The sequence below is a fragment of the Calonectris borealis genome, chromosome 3, assembly GCF_964195595.1.
Source record: "Calonectris borealis chromosome 3, bCalBor7.hap1.2, whole genome shotgun sequence".
Lineage (NCBI taxonomy): Eukaryota > Metazoa > Chordata > Aves > Procellariiformes > Procellariidae > Calonectris > Calonectris borealis.
Genome location: NC_134314.1, coordinates 57,857,612 through 57,870,632, shown reverse-complemented (window position 1 = coordinate 57,870,632; position 13,021 = coordinate 57,857,612).

The following is a 13,021-nucleotide window of genomic DNA, read 5'->3' as shown; positions in this document are numbered from 1 at the left end:
GCCTTTCTGAGAGGCATTCCACCCCCCTGATCATTTTTGTGGCCCTCCTCTGGACCTGCTCCAACAGGTCCATGTCTTTCTTGAGCTGAGGACTCCAGAGCTGGACGCTGTACTCCAGGTGGGAGCTCACCGGAGCAGAGTAGAGGGGCAGAATCACCTCCCTCGACCTGCTGGCCACGCTTCTTTTGATGCAGCCCAGGATACGGTTGGTCTTCTGGGCTGCGAGTGCACATTGCCGGCTCAAGCCCAGCTTTTCATCCACCAGTACCCCCAAGTCCTTCTTGGCAGGGCTGCTCTCAATCCCTTCATCCCCCAGCCTGTATGGATACCGGGGGTTGCCCTGACTCAGGTGCAGGACCTTGCACTTGGCCTTGTTGAACCTCATGAGGTTCACACGGGACCACTTCTTGAGCTTGTCCAGGTCCCATCCTGGACATCTCAGGCATCCCATCTCTCAGGCGTGTCAACTGCACCACTCAGCGTGGTGTCATCTGCAGACTTGCTGAGGGTCACCTCCCTGTCCTCCATGTGCCTTAGCATAGCTTCCAGGAGGATCATGTTCCATGATCTTCCCAGGCACAAAGGTGAGACTGACTGGCCTGTAGTTCCCTGGGGGTCTTCCTTTTTTACCTTTTTAAAAATGGGGGTTATGTTTCCCCTTTTCCAGTCAGTGGGAACTTCACTGGACTGCCACGACTTTTCAAATGTGATGGATAGTGGCTACATCAGGGACTATTAAAGAGATAATGTCCTATTCCATTCCCAACACTTCCAGGAAGCAGGTGTAAAAATTAGAAGGCTGAGAAAAGAGCTACAGTGTCATACTAAATAACTGTCGTATAGCTAAGGACCTTTGAGGCATAGTCTAATTAGCCCATTCAAGAGAAGATTGTTAGGTTAGATTGTTAGAAGATTATTTGCTCACTGTCTGTGATAGCCTATGTGGAGAAGAGATTTCTGATAACATCTTTTTAATCTAGCCAAACGTCTTCTCCCCCACCCCACCCCACAAATAAGAAAAGCACATTGCCAACAAGAATGTGTGAGATCTAGGAAAGAGAAGCTATGGAAACAGACTGGAAGAGGTTGTCATTTTACAGTGAAGATAATTATCCAGTAGAACAAAGTTACTTTTAAGATAATAAATCATCAGATCAATATTTTCAGTCATGATCTGATTTTTTGAGATACATGCTATTCTAGAACACATGCCATTCTAAAATATATAATTTATTCCAAGTTCCACAGCCCAAATTATACTGTGAGTTAACTCTGTGATATCTGACGTTTCTGTCCCTAAAATATATTAAAAAAAAATAAATTCAGTTACTATCAATGCAATGTGATCTCTTCCAGTTCTCTTACACATTTTAGGCAAATCATAACAAAAAAACCCCGAAACAAAACCAACACAAGGAGTTAGAGATGGACAAATCTGAGGTAGAACAGCAAAAAATTTATATAAAGAATTTAAGAATAGATGGTAATGACAGCACACATTTTCCCTTTCAAATTATAATATAGACCTATATACCACATTGGACTAGAACTGAAGATACAATTTTAACTAGTTTGAGCAGATAGAAAATCAAAACTTGTTTGAAACATAACATTATATTTGTGCCAGAAGTAGTAACTAGCATTTGTTTCCTATAAGGAAGTCATCTGGAGAGCTGCAAACAAATCAGTGGAGTGTATTCATGATGCCTCTTCTGGCATTTTGTGTATTAACTGATCATACATAAGTAGACAGAGGTATGACTCTTACTTCAAAGCTAGATTATTCAACCTAGTTTCCAATCATTTAAAATACTATTTCCAGATACACAGACCATGTCCTTTCAGAATTCACTTTTGTTCAAAATCTAAGCTAAAGCAGAACAAATCTTTTAATTTCAGATCATGAATGAGGTACCAGTTTTATTACTTCACCTAACAGGAACTGGTTCAAAAAGTTTTGTATACTCAGCAGAGTATCAGGGGAAAAACACTTTCCCTGTTCCTCTGATATCAAAACATGAGTAGATTAAAAAAGCCCCACAGCTCCAGAGCATAATGCTGTTTGATTCTGTTTCATCACAAAAAAAAAAAAAAAGCTCTTAAAGCTTAACATACAAATGCAGTGGTGCATAAGGAGGTATCAACATGGTTTGAAAAATTAGTTTAGATGGGGTTAAACTGGGAACTGACACTTGACTAATATTTCATCAGGTCAGTTTCCTGCTCAGAAATAGAATGAGACAAGGAGAATACATGAAATTCCCTTAGAATGATGAGTGGGGAAAGCAGGCTTTTTTGTGGTAGATTTTTAAAGAAACAAACATAACAAAAATAAAAACTCCAAGGGAAATTAACCATTTGAAAGAAATTAATGTTTACTCTCTCAAAAGATTTCATCTGCTGTTGGTATTTCCTGCACTCTAACTCAAAGCCCATCATGGTATCAGATTCATCCATGATGTGGGAATTAGCTGCTTTTAAAATGGACTCAACTTTTAAAATGTTGCTTTAAATTAATACAGACATTCATAAGGCAACACAACAATCCGCTTACTCTGGAGCATTCCTTTGCACCATGGCTGCAGGTAAGGTCACTGCTGAAAGAAAGCAATATTCCTAATAAAACCAGGAGGCCTGAGGGTCTCACCATGTTGATAAAATGAACATTAATTGAAAGGGGAAAGAACCTAATAACAAACTCCATTTGTCAGCTGTTGTCTAGAATAGAAGATGAAATTTCAAGCAAAGCAGTAGAAGTGATGAAAAAAAATCACTGTGCCCATTTTGTCATATTTGCATTCATCTATTTGAACTTCCCTCTCCTCCAAATTCGTGATGGTTTAGATAAGGTACGTTTTCTGGAGTTATCAAAACTACCTCCTGCAGCACAATTTCACTTAGAAGGCAAATTACAAGTATTTTTTTCAGATTAACCTTTTCTTGGTTTGTAAAACCCACTGTTGTGAACAATGCCATATACTGTCACAATTTGTGTCATGGACCTTCTAGGTAAAGCTTTCAGGTCCAAAAGAACTTATTCCCCATTTTGATTCGGGATGATGTTTAGTTATAATGTTATTTTTCTCCAGCGCTAAATCAACAAAGAAAAGCCTCCTGCTAGAAAATAGGAAACCAAGGTTTGGAACAAATACAATTTTGGCAAGGAATTCCTTCTGAGGGAAATTATAGACCCATGAAGCCAGTTAGACCATCTGTCTAAATCACTTTGGAGTCATTCAGCTACTCGTAGGAAATTAATTTTGTACAGATCCTGGAGGTGAGGGGAAACCATGGCCTCTAGATAGCCCAACCCTTTCAGACTCCCATGAAAATTAAATATAATGAATTTTCAGCCAAATCACTTGGAGCCAAACAGCCTTCTCCCTTAGAGAAACTAATTTTATATCCTGAATAATTGCCTTCACCTTCAACATGCAGTAGACTTGAAGCTTCCAAAACATCCTGAACTGCACGAGTGGGAGAATCTCAGTGTAGCGCTTAACAATCACTGTTCTGGATTTATTCTGCAACACTGCTGTAGACTACCGCTATGTCTACTCTCAGTGCCAGCTGCTTTTCATCTGTGAGGCTAGAGTTTCAAACAGCTATTGACAACATCATGCAATACTACATGCTATGCTGAGGAAAATAGTATCATCTTCCACCTGCAAACTGCTAGTTCATTCTCTATTGTCAATAATAACAGAATTGTGTGCCGTAACAAAATTTTGACATCAGGTTTCATCAAATATTTTCCAAAAGCACAGTGATTCTTTTCAGAGAGGGAAACCCTCTTAAATGTCTCCCATAAAAATAGCCCCCCTGTCCATCAGCACTGCCCCCCAAAATAACAAGGAATTATTTAAAATATAATACTCCTTGGAGAAAGAGAGTAGTAAAGAACTCTCAGGACATGCTCTTACATGCAGCTAAACCAACCTAACAACCTGCTACCTTCTATAATCCCTGCTCCTACGTTAAATACTCCCACCGCTTGCACCACTCTGATTCTTACCAGATCCTTCCACCAGATGGTTTATATCATTAAAACAGCAGAAGGACATCATCTTATTTTGTGGAGGTTGTTTTCTAGATGTTTGGATGGGGAGTGGGAGCCCCATCAGGGTTGCAAGCTGAACCTGTTACATGAGTAATAGTGCACACATGGAAAAATCTCTTCTCCAGTTTTGTGTCATGCACAGCTAAACTGTCATTTGTTATGGTAGAGGAGATGAAACTGTCAAAGCTACAATGTAAGAATAGTTTGTTTTCCCCCCACATGAACATATATATATATATGTTTATATAAATTTATATAAATTTCAACTATTGAAGAAGAAGTTTGAAAGATTTAAAGAAATACGTTAACATACTTTATGGTATAGCATGGTCTGGATTGTAAGCAGCCAGTTTGACTTGACTTTAAAGAGCAGAGGAGGTAAATGTCAGAACCTGATCTTCCAAATTAGGCTTTCAGAAGATAGAATGGGCATCTTTATAATGTTAGTTAATAAACTAGAAAAAGCCAAATGTTCTCTCCTATTCTAACCGAGAAAACAAGCTCGGCACCTACAACACAGCAAACGTTTTCCTTTGGGAAAATCCCAGCTGAGACCCACAGTAAATTTTCTTTGGTACATAGCTTTTACTTCAGCTTGCTGATTGAACTGTCCTTTTCCTCCACTATCTACCACAGTTGCCGGTGTCTATCCCTAAGGTCCTTATATACCCACCACTTACTTACACTTTTTTAAAAACCAAAGCAAAGTTATACAATGACTGCAATAATATAAGATCAGGAATTCATTTTAAAGGGTTTGTGATCTTCAAGCAGAAGGGTGCAGTCGAACCAGCAACTGTAAAGGGATACTTGAACCATTACTTGCAAATTCCAGGTTGATGCCAATACAGTCAACTCATGATGGTTTCGGGGTCTCACAATGTGTGTTGTGGACCAGCCAGGTTTAGCCTTTGTCCAGCTTCCCTGACTGCAGCCACAGGCTCCTTGCACAAGGCTTTGCTTAGCCTGCTACTGCTTAAAAGTTGTCACAGCTCCTAACAGAAATCGGAAGTACTTGTCCTGAAGTAAATGCTCTAAATATAGTCTCTAACTGCGTGTTAGTTACTTAAAAGTATGAGCAATATGGGAAACTCTACACACGTGTCTTTCAAAGGTCTTTTGTCAGCAGATACTCAAGACAAAGAGTTGCGTTTAGTTCCTGACTGTGCGTCCCTCCTCATGGACAATGGTATGCAAATCACAAGCTCTCCATGCTGCAGATCCACAACTGCACAATATGGAGAATAATACTTGGTCCCTCTCCACCTTAGCTCCTGCAAGATCTTCAGGAAAGAGCCTCCTCCTTAGTATTTGTACTAGCAGTTTCTATTGCAATTTCAAAACATTTCAGTACATGGGACAGGAAGGTATGAAGAATTCCTTGAATTACAGTAACAGTTCTCATGGTTCACGTTTATGAAAATGTCAAAGTTACAAAAAGAATGTGCTGCTCAGAAAGGCCAAGGCACCTAGCTTGGTCTCCTAAACTTTATCACTGTAGAAAAAAATGCCACTCTGCCATATAGTAGAGGCCAATATTGACATATCTTTGTTTTATTTAATCCCATAATTTCACTGAGATTAGATTAGGCTATTTGTGAATTCAACTTCAAAAGTTTCATCTGTGAATACAGAAAGCCCTGCTAAGACTTGCTAAATCTTTGCTGCAAAAAAGTAGATTGAGGAATTTAGGCTAGATGTGATGGGTAAGTTAAGTTAATATGCAACTTCAGAGTTATTTAATCTGGCCAAAGAAAGTAAAGCTTTAGCTGTTCTGCTTGCAAAGAAAATCTTAGAATCATAAGCTCAGTGAACAACAAGGCAGGGCAGTCAATTTAAAACAGTAGCTTCGAAAAGTACATACTTTTCTCTGTTGGCCTCAAACTAACATTATATTAAGATACATCATTACCTTTAATAAAGAACAGGGGTTTTTTTTGAGAAACCTGTTGCTTTTATTAATTCCAGAGCAACTGACCTGATAAGATCCCAGGCTTGCTTCTGACAGTGCTGAATGTTAGGTAAAGTTTCTAGCCAGGTGTCAATATGGCGAGTGAGAGCTCATAAAATTCAGCAGTTGTTTTAGCAAACATACTGTGATCATTTATGAGGTGGCTGTGCAGTATGATAGATTGCAATTATTATCAGTTAAATGTTCAATTCTTTCCACAAAGTAATCAGCCAACAAAGATTAGCTCATTATGCAAATGCAGACAGTGAACACTGTGTGCACAGTGGTGTAGCAAAGATGCTGCACTGGCAGCAAGCTACTTAAGGTACAGAGAGAAACCAGAATTTAAAACAGTAAATGTAATAATAAAAAAACAATTAGAGGGAGTGTAAACATTAGGTCTGAGACTAAGAAATTAGAAAAGAAATAACTATCAAATTAGTATGCCAGCATGGAGTTGGAAAGCAAGGCCCTTCATAAAATAATCAGAGCACAACAGAGACCATCTGAATTTAAAATTGCAGTTCCAATGGATATGAAAGTATCACCCGCTTGCAACAAAATCAGCCCCAAGGGGTATATGAAATTAACAGAGCTCTCACCCTACTGTAGAATGGTGTCTTCTATGCAATGCTGTCCTGTGTTTACACAGCTGACAATTTCTTGACAGAATCATTTTGTTCAAACTGCCAGTGTACTGACCTCAGGCAGTTGAAACATCTTACAGTGAAGAGTTTTCCGTAAACCCACGGCAGGTGTTTTAAAAACCCTGCTTGCCTTACTTGAGATCAAGCTCTTCCCACCCTTCCAACCTGGCTGCTCTTGAAGTGCTGGCAACTGCATCAGAAGCAGACAAGAAAGTCGTCATCTTGTAACATCAGACAAGTTGCCCAGGCTGTAAGCTAACAAGGCACTGCCCAGTCCAGGTTGGGAAGCCTTTTAGAGACATGAATGCACATGTGCCCATGCTATGTCCATACAGCTTCCAGGCAAGAGTGATCAGCTTTGAGTTAGCACATAATTGCACATCTCCATGTCAGCCTAGCCAGTTCCAATCTCACTGAGAAACTGCAAGCTCTAAACACCTTCTTATTACATGGAAGTGCTTAAATAGTTCTAGGTTTTTGAATCAAAAAAACAATTAAAAATATCAACTGGGAGTCCCAGCTCTACACAAGTGTTGAGGTAAAGGTATTCCAACAGCACTACAACAGATAACAAATCCTGGAAACTAGCTTAAAGAAACATACTTGTTTTGAAGTTTGGGGCACTTAATACTTGGCATCCAATTCTTTGTATAGGCAATCAAATTGCCATATGTACTTAGATTCTTCTAAGGATGTTTTTTACACCTTTAGAAGGATCTAAGGCTTTAAAACCGGTGTTTGGATGTTCCACTGCCAACTATGGGTGTGTCTCCTATGAATTTGCTCAGTTTCTTTCAAATATTTTGATCATTCACAGTCAGTCTCAGATATACATCACTGAAACGTTACTGTCCAATATCTAGCTGCAAATAGTTCACTGCTTTTCAACATGATCTTCTTCAGGCTTTATCCACAAGCCACCAATAATGTATCTCAGCTGCTTTTTACAAAGCAGAAAGCAATAATGCGTTTTAATTAGCCACATACAGTAGGAAAGCATTCATTCAGGAGAATGCTTTCTTTCTGACTGTTTTCAAATTGTGACTAACCCCATGTCCCCACTCTGCTTTGCTGTGACTCTGCAAGAGTCATTTATTTCTTTGTGAATAGGGAACACTGTTAGAGAAAATCTGTTCTGAAATCCAGCAATGCAGCACTCCACCTGATCTAGAGATGAAAGGTATAAAATCTCTCAAGCAGCATAGGCCATTCATCAAAGAGAAGGATTTCAGACTGGAAAAAAAATTAACCCCCTTCACTTACAAAAAAGTAGGGATTAAGCCCACGCCCAATTTGATAGGGAACATTTTCCTTGCTGTACGTTGTTAGACTGAAAGCGAAACACCAGTCTTAGAACCTGATATAGATGAGATGTTTGCAAAAGAGGAATTACAGAGGAATTAATTACAAACTATCTTGGTTTCTCAAATTTCTCAGTGAACACCAAAAGTTAATTGGAGAGGGAAGGAGTGAAAGAAAACAAACAAACAAACAAGCCCTCAAACCACCAAGAATAAATAAAAATTGGGATACATAGTGATTTCTTTCTCATTCTCTTCTGATACTACTTTAAGTTTCTGTTCTGCACCTCAGTCTAATGCCAATAGGAGAATTTATGATTGTGATGATATTATAATACAGGCCATTTCCCACAATACCGAAAGGACTCAACTACCTATGAATCTTTTGGTTAATCTGCCTTTGATGTTGTAAAAATCACTGCTGATCTCTGATCTAACCCTGTAGACACTTCAGCCTCTGAGTTTCAGATAGGGAGATCTCCAAACCAAATCCAACCCTTTTAGATTTACTAAAACTCTACAATTTACACCTGGCTCTTCCATAATTCCTAAATCTGTACCATATAATACCTAGCTCTTGGGTCTAATCTCAGCCTGCCTGCTTGTGCACAGAAGAGGTCAGTAAAATAAATTTATACCAGCTACTACCACTACATGTATAACATTTCAAAGGAAGTCTAAGGACCTGCTTTTTCACAACCTAAGGCCACTGATAACACTCTTCCTGTGTTTACTATGATTACTTTTTCAACTTTACCTCTTTTTCCATACTGCTTGTGCACATGACACTGATCTTCGTTTGTATTGCTTCAGTTTCCCTCAAGCTCAGTTTGCCTGTAACACGAGGGCTGCAGTAGGCTCATGAATACCTGTAGTTTAAAGCAGTAGAGATTAATTCATTACAGGCCAGAGTTCTCTGATGTAAGCTCTATAACTAATGACCCACCCAAAATTATGTTAGCACTTAGATAAACACTTATTTGAGTAGCATTTCTGCTCATTCGTTTTCTGCTTAATCTCCAGGAGCCAGGCAGGAGCGCACAGAGCTGCAGGCTGTGGGAGGCCCCAATTCGTAAGGGGCTCCCTGAGAGCATATGCCACTTCCAACATGGGTTGAGCCCTTCTGAGTTTCCAGCAGATCATTTGAAACATAAAAGTCCTTAGTTTTTTTATAAAATGTCCTTCTGAACCTTTGCCAAAACTGAACTCAGCATTTTGCATTCAAAGCTAATATTTTAAAAATTGGAAAGCAGCAAGGAAGGCACTCCAGCAGCCTGCCGTGGAAACCACACCAAGAACAAAGCAGTGAGAGTATTCTGGCCATCCCTTCCAGATATCCGTATAAACGAATACTACAGTTTCTTTCTGCCTGCTTTTTCCTCCCCTCTTCTACAGCATATGCTGAAAGTTCTTGTTCTCATTTTTTTTTGTTCCTTCCAACATCCCTTTCGTGTGTGTACGGGGTGCAGGCACCCAGGCGCTGGCAGCGGGGGGCTGCAGGGCGGCCTCTGTGAGGAGAGGCCGGGGCTGCCCCGTGCCGGACACAGCCGGTTCCGGCCGGCTCCAGCGGACCCACTGCGGGGCACGGCTGAGCCCGGCAGCCGAGATGGTGGTGCCTCGGGGAGAGCGCATGTAAGGAAGGGCAAAACACTGCCCAGCAGTGAGGCGTGAGGGAAAACTCATCACTCATGGTGTGAGGAGGTAGAGGAGTCGGGAACGAAGGAGTGAAGTTGAGCCAGGGAAGAAGGGGGGCGGGGGTGAAGGTGTTTTAGTTTTGTCTTTTTTTCTCACCATCCTACTCTATTTTTAACCGGCAACAAATTCAATTAATTTTTCTCAAGTCGAGTCTGTTTTGCCCACGACAGTGACTGGTGAGTGATCTCCCCGCCTTTATCTCCACCCACGAGCTTTTTCATTGTATGTTGTCCCCCTGTCCCATCGAGGAGGGGGAGGGAGAGAGCAGCTGGGTGGGGGTCTGGCAGCTGGCCAAGGTCAACCCACCACAATGTATTTTTTTCTGATATTGCTAATCATCTTTTCCCCATACTTTAGGAGGAAATAAAATACTAACTTTGTCTTTAATTGTTACAGCTTCTTTGCTTTTCTTCTATCCAGGAAAATGAACAACTATTTCTGGTATTTTCCCCATTTTTGTAACACTGAAGTAAATAATGTAACTGTTTTTTAAAAACAGATAACATTTACCTCATTCCCATCCTTTCAGATGGTTACTTTCCCAGGATACTGGGATGAATGGTGTGATGCAACTTTCATCATTTTGCAGCATCATCAATGGACAAATTATAGCCATGTTCAGCTTACGACAATTTAAGAACTCAACTGTGGAAAATCTCATTTATTCTATCCCAGTTGAAAGGATAAACCAAATCGTAATACGTGATCAGCTGAACAGATAGCTATCAGGATTTGCCAAAGTGGCTATATTAAGAGGGCATTATTTCCAAACCTAGAGAGAAAAAAATGTCTATGACAGTGTATACAGACTGAAATTTTAAACCCTGAAGACCTTCACAAAGTCCTGTTGCATTCAGATTTAATACCCAGTCCTCAAAAGCGTATAACCAAACTAATTGATCAAAACATAATCAACCAAACCTTAACCGAATACCCAGACAGAATTTTCTTTAGTGATTAAGATGATACTTGCATGTATATTAGTACAGTACAGGATACCAGACTGATCAATTCTGCATGTTCATTTCTGAAGTATGGTAACAGTGAACCCAGCAATTTGTCTTGCAGACTTGCAAAAACAATCTAAAGACACCTCCACCTATATAATGGGTTATAGTCAATTTTCACAGCCTGGTGCACAACTCTATTCAGGATTAAGCTACCTGAACCCTGCATACAGTGCTTGGCAAAAGATTTAACAGAAATTTGCTGGTTTGCCTTACCATTTTTCACAATATACAGTTTCTTCCAGCAGGAGATTCATGTTTTCAACACTCTTCAGGATATATACCTCAGCCTCACTAGTGCCTTCAATCAGCACAGGTAAGCCAAACAATATGGTTTTTGTTATGCTCTAAAACTAATTTCTCTCCGGGTTGCATCCAGGCTGATCAATAAGTAGTCATCTGTGTCTATAGTCTGAGGGCCGTTCTATGGTCCTGTGCCTATTCTTTCAAGGCTTTTGTTATCATCCCAGGATTGTCATTTGACATCCTTAACAATTCTAAATTATGTTTCCTCTGAGGTGGTTTCTGACAACTTCAGCACGCCTTATTGATGACTGGTACACATGCTTGTTACAGGGCAGCTGAAAATTCTTTCTGTACAACAATGATTCATTAAAAGAATCTATATACATAATATTTCCTCAGCTACTCATTATAAACATCTGTGTCAACTCTATTAGTATGTATTTGAATTTGGTTCTTTTTGGATTATAACATTCCTCTCTTCCTGAAATGCCTGTCCATACAGGTGTACTATACAGTTTGGACAAGAAAAACTAGGTTTGGGACTTTTTGGTTAGCAATGTTTGTTGCTACATCAGCAGAATACACTTAAGTGTACTTCTGCCTCCAGCCCAAGCCCTCTCCTTCTCACCATGCATGGCTGTAAACAGGAACGTACAGGGTTTCTTCACACATTCTGGAGGTTATTTTCCTTTATGCATTTTTAAAAACAGATTAATAGCTCACTATAACATCTACCAGTATTAAGCATGTAATTATTATCATTTGTATTGTCATGGAAGAACGTAGATTCCCAAAGCTAAAAACTTTCCCAGCTCATGAGCAGTTAATGGCATTCAGCAACATTTGATTTCCCTGACCTTACCTGGAAAGCAGATGTGCCATTGGTATTTCTGTTTCACAAAACACCCAGCAAGCAACAAAGTTTAATCTTAACCAAAAAGGTATTTCAGAGGTGGGTGCACCCTGTCACTGAGGTTGGTTGGCACTAATATCTGGTCTGGAAAAAACAGAAGTATCTTACAAATGGTATCTTATTGGATACCAAATCTTCTGTTTTAAAGGTATCTTACTGGTACAAACTCTTCTGTCTTAAGCAAAGCAATACTGGGTACACCACAGCAGACCTTAATGCTGTCTACAAACACAGCCCCAGGAGAGTCATTACTACCATCCATTGCCATAGCCCAGTGATTACAGTTCAGGAGGATTCTTTCCCTGTTGATGCATCATGTCAGGTATTGAAATAACACTGAGTAGCAGCAAATTGCGCTATATGCCAGCATGGGGGGGACTTTAATGAGATCAGAAGCTCCTTTGCGTTCGCAATATTCCTAGCAAATTTTTCTCTTTTCCCACGGATATCAGAACAGTGGAAAAACTTCTCCAGTTATATTCTTGAGTAGAAACAGATAGGCTTTTCTGTTAGACCCCATAAGGAGTCTACCATCATCCATTAAGCACTATGTACCTTCTTCCCCCTTAGAAAAAGAAAATTCAGAAGAAGGTTTCAATTCCTCCCTTTATTCTTCTACTTTCCCTTCCCCACTGTCCCACACAAATAGCAAATGAGGGGAATATACCTCCTCTGGAGCAGATCCTATCCAAGCTCATTACCCTACCATATTGTTATCTAAGCCGTGACTGCAAGTTACAGGCAAGTGAATAGGTGCTAGTGAGATGCTGAGGTATATCAGCCAGCCAGCTGTGCTTTCAGTATCTGCTGGCAGAACTGAACTTTCAGCCATTTAGAGTTCATTCTGAGTTCACACTGGCCTCTGATAAAGTCAGGGTAGTTTTCCCATCAACTTCAACAGCATCAATAATTCACTTTTTGTTTTTCCACCTTTATTTGTATGTAAAAAGTAAGATTTAGTGACATATCATACACATGCTTAGCAATAAAGTGGAAAGAATAAAAACGCTTTTGGTTTCCTTTTGTCAACTTTTTTTTTTTTTTTTTAATACTACTAGCAGTACTTGCTGTAGGGAAAACACTGAGAAAATCAATGGAAAAGAATAATCATCTTACTGTTATCACTATCCTATTTTAGCAGCCTGTTAAGAGTTACACATGTAAAAACAGAAAACATTTCAAAGCTCTAACATTACATTTT